Genomic DNA, 12,350 nt, shown 5'->3' on the forward strand with positions numbered 1-12,350 from the left:
GCGGACATGTCGCGCGTGTAGGGTGGCGAGGCGCCGCGCCCCTAGCACCGGGCGGACGACCGCCGAGAGGCATCCTGACCCTCCCCCGACGCTACGCGGCGCGAGGAAGACCTCCGTCGGCAGCTCTCGTCCCGCACGCTCGTCGTTCTCCCCCCCTGTCCGACCTCTGTTCACCTCCCCGCTCGGACTATCGCTCGCCGCCTCGCCGCTCTCCGGCTCGGGCTGACCGCCGGGACCGCTGCCAGTCCCGCTCGCCTGTGCCAGCCACCGACTGGCGGACACAGCGCCGCCGCTCCCCTTCCCCGCCTCGCCGTCGCAATGGAGGCCGTTCTCCGGCCCGCAGCGGCCGCTCCCGCTCCCCGGTCTGCCCTCTCCAACCTGCTGCCGCGGATGCCCCGCGCCGCTACCAGCCCCCGCGCGATGAGCCTAGCTTCCCACAGGGCACCAACGGTGCAGGCCGGGGCAAGCAGGGTCCCAAGAGGAAGAAGAAGAGGGGATTGGGGCGTGGCAACGGCCCGACCACCTCCGTCCCCCTCCCGCGACCCGGCTGCCTCCGCCTCGACCGGCCTGCTCCCCGATGATCGTGCCGCCGACCTCGTCAAGTGCTTCAACTGCGGCCTCGCGGGTCACTCTCAGGTGGCGTTCACCCATCCACAGTGCTTCTTCCTCTGCTCTGATCCCGACCATCCGGCTGCCCTGTGCCCTGACGTCCGGTGTCGGAGGAGTTGATGATGTATGGGCATGGGATCGAGGGCCTCGGCTTCTTCCACATCGAGGTCCCGGACATCCCGCCACCCTCTCCCTCGCTCCTTGCTACGTCTTGAGCTTGCGTTGGTTTTCCCCGAAGAGGAAGGGATGATGCAGCAGAGTAGCGTAAGTATTTCCCTCAGTTTTTGAGAACCAAGGTATCAATCCAGTAGGAGGCCACGCTCAAGTCCCTCGTACCTGCACAAAATGATAGCTACTCGCAACCAACGCGATTAGGGGTTTTCAATCCCTTCACGGTCACTTACGAGAGTGAGATCTGATAGATATAATATTTTTGGTATTTTTGGTATAAAGATGCAAAGTAAAAAGTAAAAGCAAAGTAAAAAAGCAAAGCAAGATTAAAGTGATGGAGATTGATATGATGAGAATAGACCCGGGGGCCATAGGTTTCACTAGTGGCTTCTCTCAAGAGCATAAGTATTCTACGGTGGGTGAACAAATTATTGTTGAGCAATTGACATAATTGAGCATAGTTATGAGAATATCTAGGCATGATCATGTATATAGGCATCACGTCCGTGACAAGTAGACCGAAACGATTCTGCATCTACTACTATTACTCCACTCATCGACTGCTATCTAGCATGCATCTAGAGTATTAAGTTAAAAACAGAGTAACGCCTTAAGCAAGATGACATGGTGTAGAGAGATAAATTCATGCAATATGAAATAAACCCCATCTTGTTATCCTCGATGGCAACGATGCAATACGTGCCTTGCTGCCCCTTCTGTCACTGGGAAAGGACACCTCAAGATCGAACCCAAAGCTAAGCACTTCTCCCATGGCAAGAACTACCAATCTAGTTGGCCAAACCAAACGGATAATTTGAAGAGACTTGCAAAGATAACCAATCATACATAAAAGAATTCAGAGAAGATTCAAATATTATTCATAGATAGACTTGATCATAAACCCACAATTCATCGGTCTCAACAAACACACTGCAAAAAGAAGATTACATCGAATATATCTCCACAAGAGAGGGGGAGAACTTTGTATTGAGCCAAAAAGAGAGAAGAAGCCATCTAGCTACTAACTATGGATCCGAAGGTCTGAGGTAAACTACTCACACTTCATCGGAGAGGCTATGATGATGTAGAAGCCCTCTGTGATGACGGCCCTCTTCCGGCGGAGCTCCGGAACAGGCCCCAAGATGGGATCTCGTAGATACAGAAAGTTGCGGCGGTGGAATTAGGTTTTTGGCTCCTATTCTGATCGTTTGGGGGTACGTATGTATATATAGGAGGAAGGAGTACGTCGGTGGAGCACCGAGGGGCCCATGAGGCAGGGGGGCGCGCCCTAGGGGGGGCGCCCCCACCCTCGTGACCTCCTCTTTGACCCCTTGGAGTAGGGTCCAAGTCTCCTGGATCACGTTCGGTGAGAAAATCACGTTCCCGAAGGTTTTATTCCGTTTGGACTCCGTTTGATATTCTATTTCTCCGAAACACTGAAATAGGCAAAAAATAGCAATTATGGGCTGGGCCTCCGGTTAATAGGTTAGTCCCAAAAATAATATAAAAGTGGAAAATAAAGCCCAATATAGTCCAAAACAGTAGATAATATAGCATGGAGCAATCAAAAATTATAGATACGTTGGAGACGTATCAAGCATTCCCAAGCTTAATTCCTGCTCGTCCTCGAGTAGGTAAATGATAAAAAAGAGAATTTTTGATGCGGAGTGCTACTTGGCATAATTTCAATGCAAATCTTCTTAATTGTGATATGAATATTCAGATTCGAAAGATTCAAGACAAAAGTTTATATTGACATAAAAATAACAAGATTTCAAGCATACTAACAAAGCAATTATGTCTTCTCAAAATAACATGGCCAAAGAAAGTTATCCCTACAAAATCATATAGTCTGGCTATGCTCTATCTTCACCACACAAAATATTTAAATCATGCACAACCCTGATGACAAGCTAAGCAATTGTTTCATACTTTTGACATTCTCAAAACTTTTTCAATCTTCACGCAATACATGAGCGTGAGCCATGGATATAGCACTATAAGTGGAATAGAATGGTGGTTGTGGAGAAGACAAAAAGGGAGAAGATAGTCTCACATCAACTAGGCGTATCAGCGGGCTATGGAGATGCCCATCAATAGATATCAATGTGAGTGAGTAGGGATTGCCATGCAACGGATGCACTAGAGCTATAAATGTATGAAAGCTCAAAAAGAAACTAAGTGGGTGTGCATCCAACTTGCTTGCTCACGAAGACCTAGGGTATTTTGAGGAAGCCCATCATTGGAATATACAAGCCAAGTTCTATAATGAAAGATTCCCACTAGTATATGAAAGTGACAACATAGGAGACTCTCTATTATGAAGATCATGGTGCTACTTTGAAGCACAAGTGTGGTAAAAGGATAGTAGCATTGTCCCTTTTATTTTTTTTATTTTTTTATTTGGCCTTTTCCTTTTTTTATTTGGCCTTTCTCTCTTTTTTTGGGACAATGCTCTATTAAATGATGATCATCACACTTTTATTTTTCTTACAACTCAACAATTACAACTCGATACTAAAACAAAGTATGACTCTATATGGATGCCTCCGGCGGTGTACCGGGATATGCAATGATCAAGAGTGACAAGTATGAAAAAAATTATGAACGGTGGCTTTGCCACAAATACTATGTCAACTACATGATCATGCTAAGCAATATGACAATGATGAATGTGTCATGATGAACTAGATGGTGGAAAGTTGCATGGCAATATATCTCGGAATGGCTATGGAAATGCCATAATAGGTAGGTATGGTGGCTGTTTTGAGGAAGGTATATGGTAGGTGTATGATATCGGCGAAAGGTGCGCGGTATTAGAAAGGCTAGCAAAGGTGGAAGGGTGAGAGTGCGTATAATCCATGGACTCAACATTAGTCATAAAGAACTCATACACTTATTGCAAAAATCTAGAAGTTATCAAAGCAAAGTATTACGCGCATGCTCCTAGGGGGATAGATTGGTAGGAAAATACCATCGCTCGTCCCCGACCGCCACTCATAAGGAAGACAATCAATAAATAAATCATGCTCTGACTTCATCACATAACGGTTCACCATACGTGCATGCTACGGGAATCACAAACTTTAACACAAGTATTCTTTAAATTCACAACTACTCAACTAGCATAACTTTAATATTATCACCTCCATATCTCAAAACTATTATCATGCTTCAATCTTTTCTTAGTATTCAACACACTCAAAAGGAAGTTTCACAAATCTTTAATACCAAGCATATTATTATTAAGCAAATTACCATGCTATTAAGAGACTCTCAAAATAATTTAAGTGAAGCATGAGAGATCAATAGTTTCTTTAAAACAAATCCACCACCGTGCTCTAAAAGATCTAAGTGAAGCACATAGAGCAAAATTATAACGCTCAAAATATATAAGTGAAGCACATAGAGCAAAACTACATAGCTCAAAAGATATAAGTGAAGCACATAGAGCAAAACTACATAGCTCAAAAGATATAAGTGAAGCACATAGAGTATTCTATCAAATTCTAATTCATGTATGGCTCTCTCAAAAGGTGTGTACAGAAAGGATGATTGTGGCATACTAAAACACAAAGACAAAAATAATACAAGACGCTCCAAGCAAAACACATATCATGCTGGTGAATAAAAATATAGCTCCAAGTAAATTACCGATGGAAGTGGACGTAAGAGGGGATGCCTTCCGGGGCATCCCCAAGCTTTGACTTTTTGGTGTCCTTGGATTATCTTGGGGGTGTCATGGGAATCCCAAAGCTTAGGCTCTTTCCACTCCTTGTTCCATAATCCATCAAAAGATTTCATCCAAAACTTGAAAACTTCACAACACAAAACTCAAAATAGAAAACTCGTGAGCTCCGTTAGCGAAAGAAAACAAAAGACCACTTCAAGGTACTGTAATGAACTCATTATTTATTTATATTGGTGTCAAACCTACTGTATTACAACTTCTCTATGGATTATAAACTATTTTACTAGCCATAGATTCATCAAAATAAGCAAACAACACACGAAAAACAGAATCTGTCAAAAACAGAACAGTCTGTAGTAATCTGTAACTAGCGCAAGATCTGGAACCCCAAAAATTCTAAAATAAATTTCTGGACGTGAGGAATTTATCTATTAATCATATTCAAAAATAATTAACTAAATAGCACTCTTCAAATAAAAATGACAGCAGTTCTCGTGAGCGCTAAAGTTTCTGTTTTTTACAGCAAGTTCAACAAGACTTTCCCCAAGTCTTCCCAACGGTTCTACTTGGCACAAACACTAATTAAACACAAAAAACACGACCAAAACAGAGGATAAATAATTTATTTATTACTAAGCAGGAGCAAAAAGCAAGGAATAAAAATAAAATTGGGTTGCCTCCCAACAAGCGCTATCGTTTAACGCCCCTAGCTAGGCATAAAAGCGAGGATAGGTCTAGGTATTGCCATCTTTGGTAGGCAATCCATAAGTGGCTCTCATGATAGTTTCATATGGCAATTTTAAACACTTTCGTGGAAAGTGTTCCATGCCCTTTTTTAATGGATATTGAAATCTAATATTCCCTTCCTTCATATCAATAATCGCACCAACCGTTCTAAGGAAAGGTCTACCAAGAAAAATAGGGCAAGAAGGATTGCAATCTATATCAAGAACAATGAAATCTACGGGCACATAATTCCTATTTGCAACAATAAGAACATCATTAATCCTTCCCATAGGTTTCTTAATAGTGGAATCCGCAAAATGCAAGTTTAGAGAGCAATCATCAAAATTACGGAAATCTAGCAAATCACACAAAGTCTTGGGAATAGTAGAGACACTAGCACCCAAATCACATAAAGCATAAAACTCATGATCTTTAATTTTAATTTTAATAGTTGGTTCCCACACATCATAGAGATTTCTAGGGATAGAGACTTCCAATTCAAGTTTTTCTTCATAAGATTGCATCAAGGCATCAACAATATGTTCGGTGAAGGCTTTATGTTGACTATAAGCATGTGGAGAATTTAGCACGGATTGCAACAAGGAAATACAATCAATTAAAGAGAAACTTTCATAATTAAATTCCTTGAAATCCAATATACTGGGTTTAGCAACATCTAGATTTTTATTTCTTTCAATCCCACTTTCAACAAATTTAGCATCAAGATCAAAAGATTCAGAAATGTTGGAACGCCTTCTAGGTAAAGGTGGATCATATTCAGTCCCATCATTATCAAGATTCATATTGCAAAACAAAGATTTAATAGGGGACACATCAATAACTTTTAGATCTTCATCATTATTTTCATAGGAACTAGAAGAACACGCTTTAATAAAGGCATCTTTGGAAGCACGCATCCTAGCGGTTCTTTCTTTGCACTCATCAATGGAAATTCTCATGGCTTTGAGAGACTCATTGATATCATGCTTAGGAGGAATAGATCTAATCTTTAAAAAATCAATCTCAAGAGAAATTCTATCAACGTTTCTAGCCAAATCATCAACTTTAAGCAATTTCTCTTCAAGCAAAGCATTAAAATTCTTTTGTGAATTCATAAACTCTTTAACACTATTCTCAAATTCAGAGGGCATCTTATTATAATTTCCATAAGAGTTGTTGTAGGAATTCCCATAATTATTAGAAGGATTACTAGGATATGGCCTTGGATTAAAATTCCCTCTATAAGCGTTGTTACCAAAATTATTCCTACCAACAAAATTCACATCCATAGATTCATTGTTATTCTCAATCAAAGTAGACAAAGGCATATCATTAGGATCAGAAGAAACACTCTTAGTAGCAAATAATTTCATAAGTTCATCCATCTTTCCACTCAAAACATTGATTTCTTCTATCGCATGCACCTTTTTATTAGAAGATCTTTCAGTATGCCTGAGGGAGTCCTGGATTAGGGGGTCTCCAGACAGCCGGACTATATCCTTTGGCCGGACTGTTGGACTATGAAGATACAAGATTGAAGACTTCGTCTCGTGTCCGGATGGGACTCTACTTGGCATGGAAGGCAAGCTAGGCAATACGGATATGAATATCTCCTCCTTTGTAACCGACCTTGTGTAACCCTAACCCTCTCCGGTGTCTATATAAACCGAAGGGTTTTAGTCCGTAGAATAACATACAATCATACCATAGGCTAGCTTCTAGGGTTTAGCCTCTCTAATCTCGTGGTAGATCTACTCTTGTACTACCCATATCATCAATATCAATCAAGCAGGACGTAGGGTTTTACCTCCATCAAGAGGGCCCAAACCTGAGTAAAACATCGTGTCCCCTGCCTCCTGTTACCATCCGGGCTAGACGCACAGTTTGGGACCCCCTACCCGAGATCCGCCGGTTTTGACACCGACATTGGTGCTTTCATTGAGAGTTCCGCTGTGCTGTCGCCACCAGGAAGGATGTCTCATCCTGTCTTTAAAGACGACACTGTTGCTAAAGGAGCTTTGGCTGTCAGCCAAACTCTCCGGCTAGGTGGCTTTCTTATGACCGCCTGTTCGGCCGCTGCGCCGACGATGACTTCTTGGGTCATCGAAAGCAGTCTTCACGACAACTCGGAACTCGCCGAGCAGTTAGATCCAATGGAGCTCTCTTCCCTGAATGAGCTCCTGGATCGCATCGCCGCCCTGGGAGTCGCTACAGACTATGATCAGATTGGGCCTAAACCCGATCTGAGAGAGATCAACTCTCCCCAGGTCACCCATCACGTTGCAGTGGTGGAGGAACAATGCGGCAACCCTTCATCTATCTTAAGGACTAGCTATGTCCGGATTCCCGATCCCTCCAAGCTGGATACCCGCGGAGGGGAGGACGTCACTCAAGGCCTGAACCTAGAGTCAGGCAGCGGGCTAGATTTATCGGAAAACATCTAAGAATCCAAACTTCCGAGTTTGGAAACTCCTTGGCCCCTGAGTCTCAGATTGGGTGAGGATTCGGGCTCAATTAAACCCACCCATCCAAACATAAGCGATCTATCCCAAATTAGGCAAGAGCCCGAAGAAACAGTACACCATTATTGGGCCAGATTCCTCCTGGTCATGAACAGGATAAAGGACTGCCGCGAGGAAGACGCAATTTCATTCTTCTGCAATAATTGCACGGACAAGGGAATCCTCAACGCCATAAGTCGCCGCGAAATTACACGCTTTGCCGACTTGGTGTCCATAGTACGAAAGTACTGTGCGATGGAAAGCGCCTGGAAAACCGAAATAAAATTTTGGGATAATCCGGCCCTGAATACAAACCCAGTCCGAAATAAAAGGGGACATTATCACAATACACCTGGGTTAACTATCAAAAATCAAAAGCCCTCTATGGGGCAAGCAACTGTACTGGAGGGATGGCTCAACGGACCCTGCAAAATTCATAGTACAGCGGATGCAATACCAACGCAGAGCCTTAGAGCATGTTGGATACTCCGGCAGGTGGCCAAAAGTGGTGAGGATCTACTCCTCCCAAATACCACAGAGCACCATCCCGTGGACAACAATACGGTGTTAACGGTCTTTGAGACCTTCGCGTCAAATAATAGACGCAAGCGAACACTCCACAACACGGCCGAAATCTGCCACATAGCAGAAATAAATCCTTGGAGTGACACTGCTATTACCTTCAATGCCAGTGACGAACCCAAATTCCAAACAGCCCGAGCACCAGCCGCACTGGTCCTCAGTCCAATCGTGGACGGCTTTCGACTCACCAAGGTACTCATGGACGGCGGCAGCGGATTAAACCTCATCTATGAGGAAACTCTTCAAAAGATGGAAATAGACTGGAGCCGCATTGAGCAAAGCAGCACAACCTTTAGAGGAATCATCCCCAGTCGGGAAGCACGCTGTGCTGGGAAAATCACATTAGATGTGGTATTCGGCACGCCGGATAATTACAGGTCCGAACAAATTACATTCCAAGTGGCCCCGTTCAGCAGCGGATACCACGCTCTACTAGGGCGGGAGGCGTTTACAATCTTCCAAGCCATACCCCATTACGGGTACATGAAGCTCAAAATGCCCGGGCCCAACGGAATCATCACTCTTGCTAGTGATCCGGACATAGAACTCCGCGCCGAAAATAAGACAGCCACACTGACCCTCAAGGCACTATCCAAAGCCCTAGCGGCCGAGGAACTAACTGCGCTGCGCTCCACGGTGAACAGGGATGATGTGATACTCGATAAAAGATCCAAGTCCACCTCCTTTAAACCGGCGGACGAGATAGTCAAATTCCAAGTCCATCCAACAGACCCTACAAAAACAGCTTCCGTCGGGGCACAATTAAACCCTGATGTCGATGCCGCACTGCGAGAGTTCCTACGCGAGAACTGGGACATTTTTGCCTGGCACCCTTCAGACATGCCAGGAATCCCACGCAGGCTGGCCGAGCACAACCTAAATATCGTCAAAGGATTCAAGCTAGTTAAGCAGGCTCTTCGGCGTTTCTCCGAACCTAAGAGACAAGCCATGGGAGAGGAACTAGCCAAGCTATTGGAGGCCAGATTCATCAGAGACATAAAACATCCGGATTGGCTAGCAAACCTGGTGATGGTACCAAAGAAGGACAAATCCTGGCGCTTGTGTGTCGATTTTAAGGACCTTAACAAGGCCTGCCTAAAGGATCATTTCCCCCTCCCCCGCATCGATCAAATCATCGACGCCACCACAGGACACGATTCATTGTGTTTCCTCGACGCATACTCCGACTACCATCAAATTAAAATGGCAGAGCCAGACCAAGCCGCAACGGCATTCATCACACCATATGGCCCATTCTGCTTCAACACAATGCCCTTCGGGCTCAAAAACGTCGGCGCAACATATCAGCGCATGATTCAGACATGTCTGGCAAACCAGATAGGCAAAACAGTGGAGGCATACGTAGATGACGTGGTCGTTAAAACCAAGCATGTCGAACCTCTAGTAGACGACTTGAGGCTCACATTCGATAACCTTTGAACATATGACATCAAGCTCAATCCGGAAAAATGCATTTTTGGCGTACCAGCCGGAAAGCTCATGGGATTCATTGTCTCCAGTAGAGGTATTGAAGCTAATCCAGCCAAAATCCGAGCGTTGTCACAGTTGGCTACCCCAACAGACCTCAAACAAATACAAAAATTGACTGGATGCGTGGCGGCTCTAAGCCGCTTTATCTCCCGCTTGGGAGAAAAGGCATTACCCCTTTATCGCCTCCTCTGGCGCACCAAACACTTCGAGTGGACGGATGCCGCCACGGCCGGACTCAACGAAATAAAAGCCATATTGGCAACAAACCAAGTCCTGACCGCGCCAAACATTGGCGAACCAATGCTATTATACATTGCGGCAACTCATCAAGTAGTAAGCGCAGTGCTCGTCGTCGAACGAGAAGCGGACGGACACAAATTCCCCCTTCAAAAGCCGGTATACTATGTGTCCACTGTCCTTACTCCATGCAAATCACGGTACCCACATTATCAAAAGATAGCGTACGCGGTATTTATGGCATCCCGGAAGCTGCGACACTACTTTCAAGAGTGTTCGATAACGGTAGCCTTAGAAGTACCACTCAATGATATTATAAACAACCGCGATGCGATGGGCCGGATTGCCAAATGGGCCATTGAGCTCCTCCCGTTCGACATAACTTACAAGCCACGACGAGCTATTAAATCGCAAGTTTTGGCTGACTTCGTCGCCGAGTGGACGGAAGCCGAACTCCCTAAGGAGTATGACACATATTCAAACTAGATCATGCACTTCGACGGCTCCAAAATGTTGGCTGGTCTGGGGGCTGGCGTCATTTTGACATCCCCAACAGGAGATTCAGTTCAGTACGTACTACAGATAATGTATACGGACTCCAACAACGCAGCCGAATATGAGGCCCTTCTACATGGTCTCCGGATGGCAGTATCCATGGGCATTCAACGCCTAGAGGTGCGCGGGGATTCGAACCTCGCGATATCCCAAATAAATGGAGACTTTGATGCTAAGGATCCAAAAATGGCAGCTTATCGCAATGCCGTCCTAAAAATGTCAGCTCGGTCCGAGGGGCTCGAATTTCACCATGTGGCTCGGGAAAACAATCAGGCGGCGGATATCCTCGCCCGCATCGGCGCAAACGGGACGCGGTCCCTCCCAACATATTTCTGGAAAGGCTCTTCAAGCCATCCGTAGCATGGGAAGGGGACACCGGTAAAAACAGTCCGGACCCGGCCAAAATACCCGATACCGAACTCTCTGACACAATCGGAGGCCCCGCCACTGAAATAACACATTCAGCCCACGAAATAATGGCCATTATTGCCCCGTGGACAGAACCATTCCTGGCCTACCTAACTAGACAAGAACTTCCAGAGGACCAAAATGAGGCACGCTGCATAGTGCGGCAATCCAAGGCCTACAGGGTCCATGAGGGAGAATTGTATAAAAAAAGTGCTACCGGAGTCCTTCAAAGGCGCATCTCCGAAGAGGAAGGGCGGAACCTTTTGGCAGAAATTCACGCCGGACTCGGCGGTCATCACGCCACAGCCCGGGCTCTTGTAAGCAAGGCCTTCCGTACAAGATTCTATTGGCCAACGGGCCGGGCGGATGCACATGACTTGGTCCAACGTTGCGCCGGTTGCCAGCTCTTTGCAAATCAAAGCCACATGCCACCCACCGCCCTCCCAACAATCCCCATTACATGGCCCTTCACGGTCTGGGGGCTTGACATGGTTGGACCCCTTAAAGGGGGAACCCACAAGAAAAAAAATACTTATTGGTCATGGTGGATAAATTCACCAAATGGATAGAGGCTAAACCGGTTAAAACAACCGAATCCGGACCGGTGATAGATTTCATATCCAGGGTTGTACACCGTTACGGTGTCCCCCACAACATCATCACTGATAATGGCACGAACTTCACGGCCGACGAGGTAAAACTCTGGTGTAGCAAAATGGGCATCAAGCTCGATTATGCTTCAGTCTATCACCAACAAACCAACGGACAAGTCGAACGAGCAAATGGTCTTATAATGAGCGGCATTAAACCTAGATTAGTGTGCTCCTTAACGGAGTCTGACACGCACTGGGTAGAGGAGCTCGACTCCGTACTCTGGGGGCTGCGGACCACGCCGAATCGTAGTACCGGATATACACCATTTTTTATGGTGTACGGCGCAGAGGCAGTCCTGCCCTGTGACATAATTCATGACTCACCTCGAGTGCGCATGTATGAAGAAAGAGAAGCCGAGCTCGATCGGCAGGACAGTCTGGAAACCTTGGAGGAAGAGTGCGACATAGCCAAAGCCTGTTCCGCATTTTACCAGCAACAGGCTCGCAGATACCAAAGCAGAGAAGTACGGGCCAAAACTTATAATGTTGGCGAACTAGTTCTACGGCTGCCGGATAAGAAAAAGAACAAGCTCGAGCCCAAATGGGAAGGTCCCTTCATTATCGACCAACTTCTGACCGGTGGAGCATACCGACTGCGGGATGCATCGACTAGTCGACTCGAGCCGAACCCATGGAATGCAGCCAGGCTTCAAAGATTCTACGCTTAGCACCGGACTCTATGTTAGTCCCCTTCCTTTGTCCATTTTCTGCATATGCATCATCTGT

Source organism: Triticum urartu, chromosome 2A (genome assembly GCF_056163025.1).
Source record: "Triticum urartu cultivar PI428250 chromosome 2A, HENAU_Tu73, whole genome shotgun sequence".
NCBI lineage: Eukaryota > Viridiplantae > Streptophyta > Magnoliopsida > Poales > Poaceae > Triticum > Triticum urartu.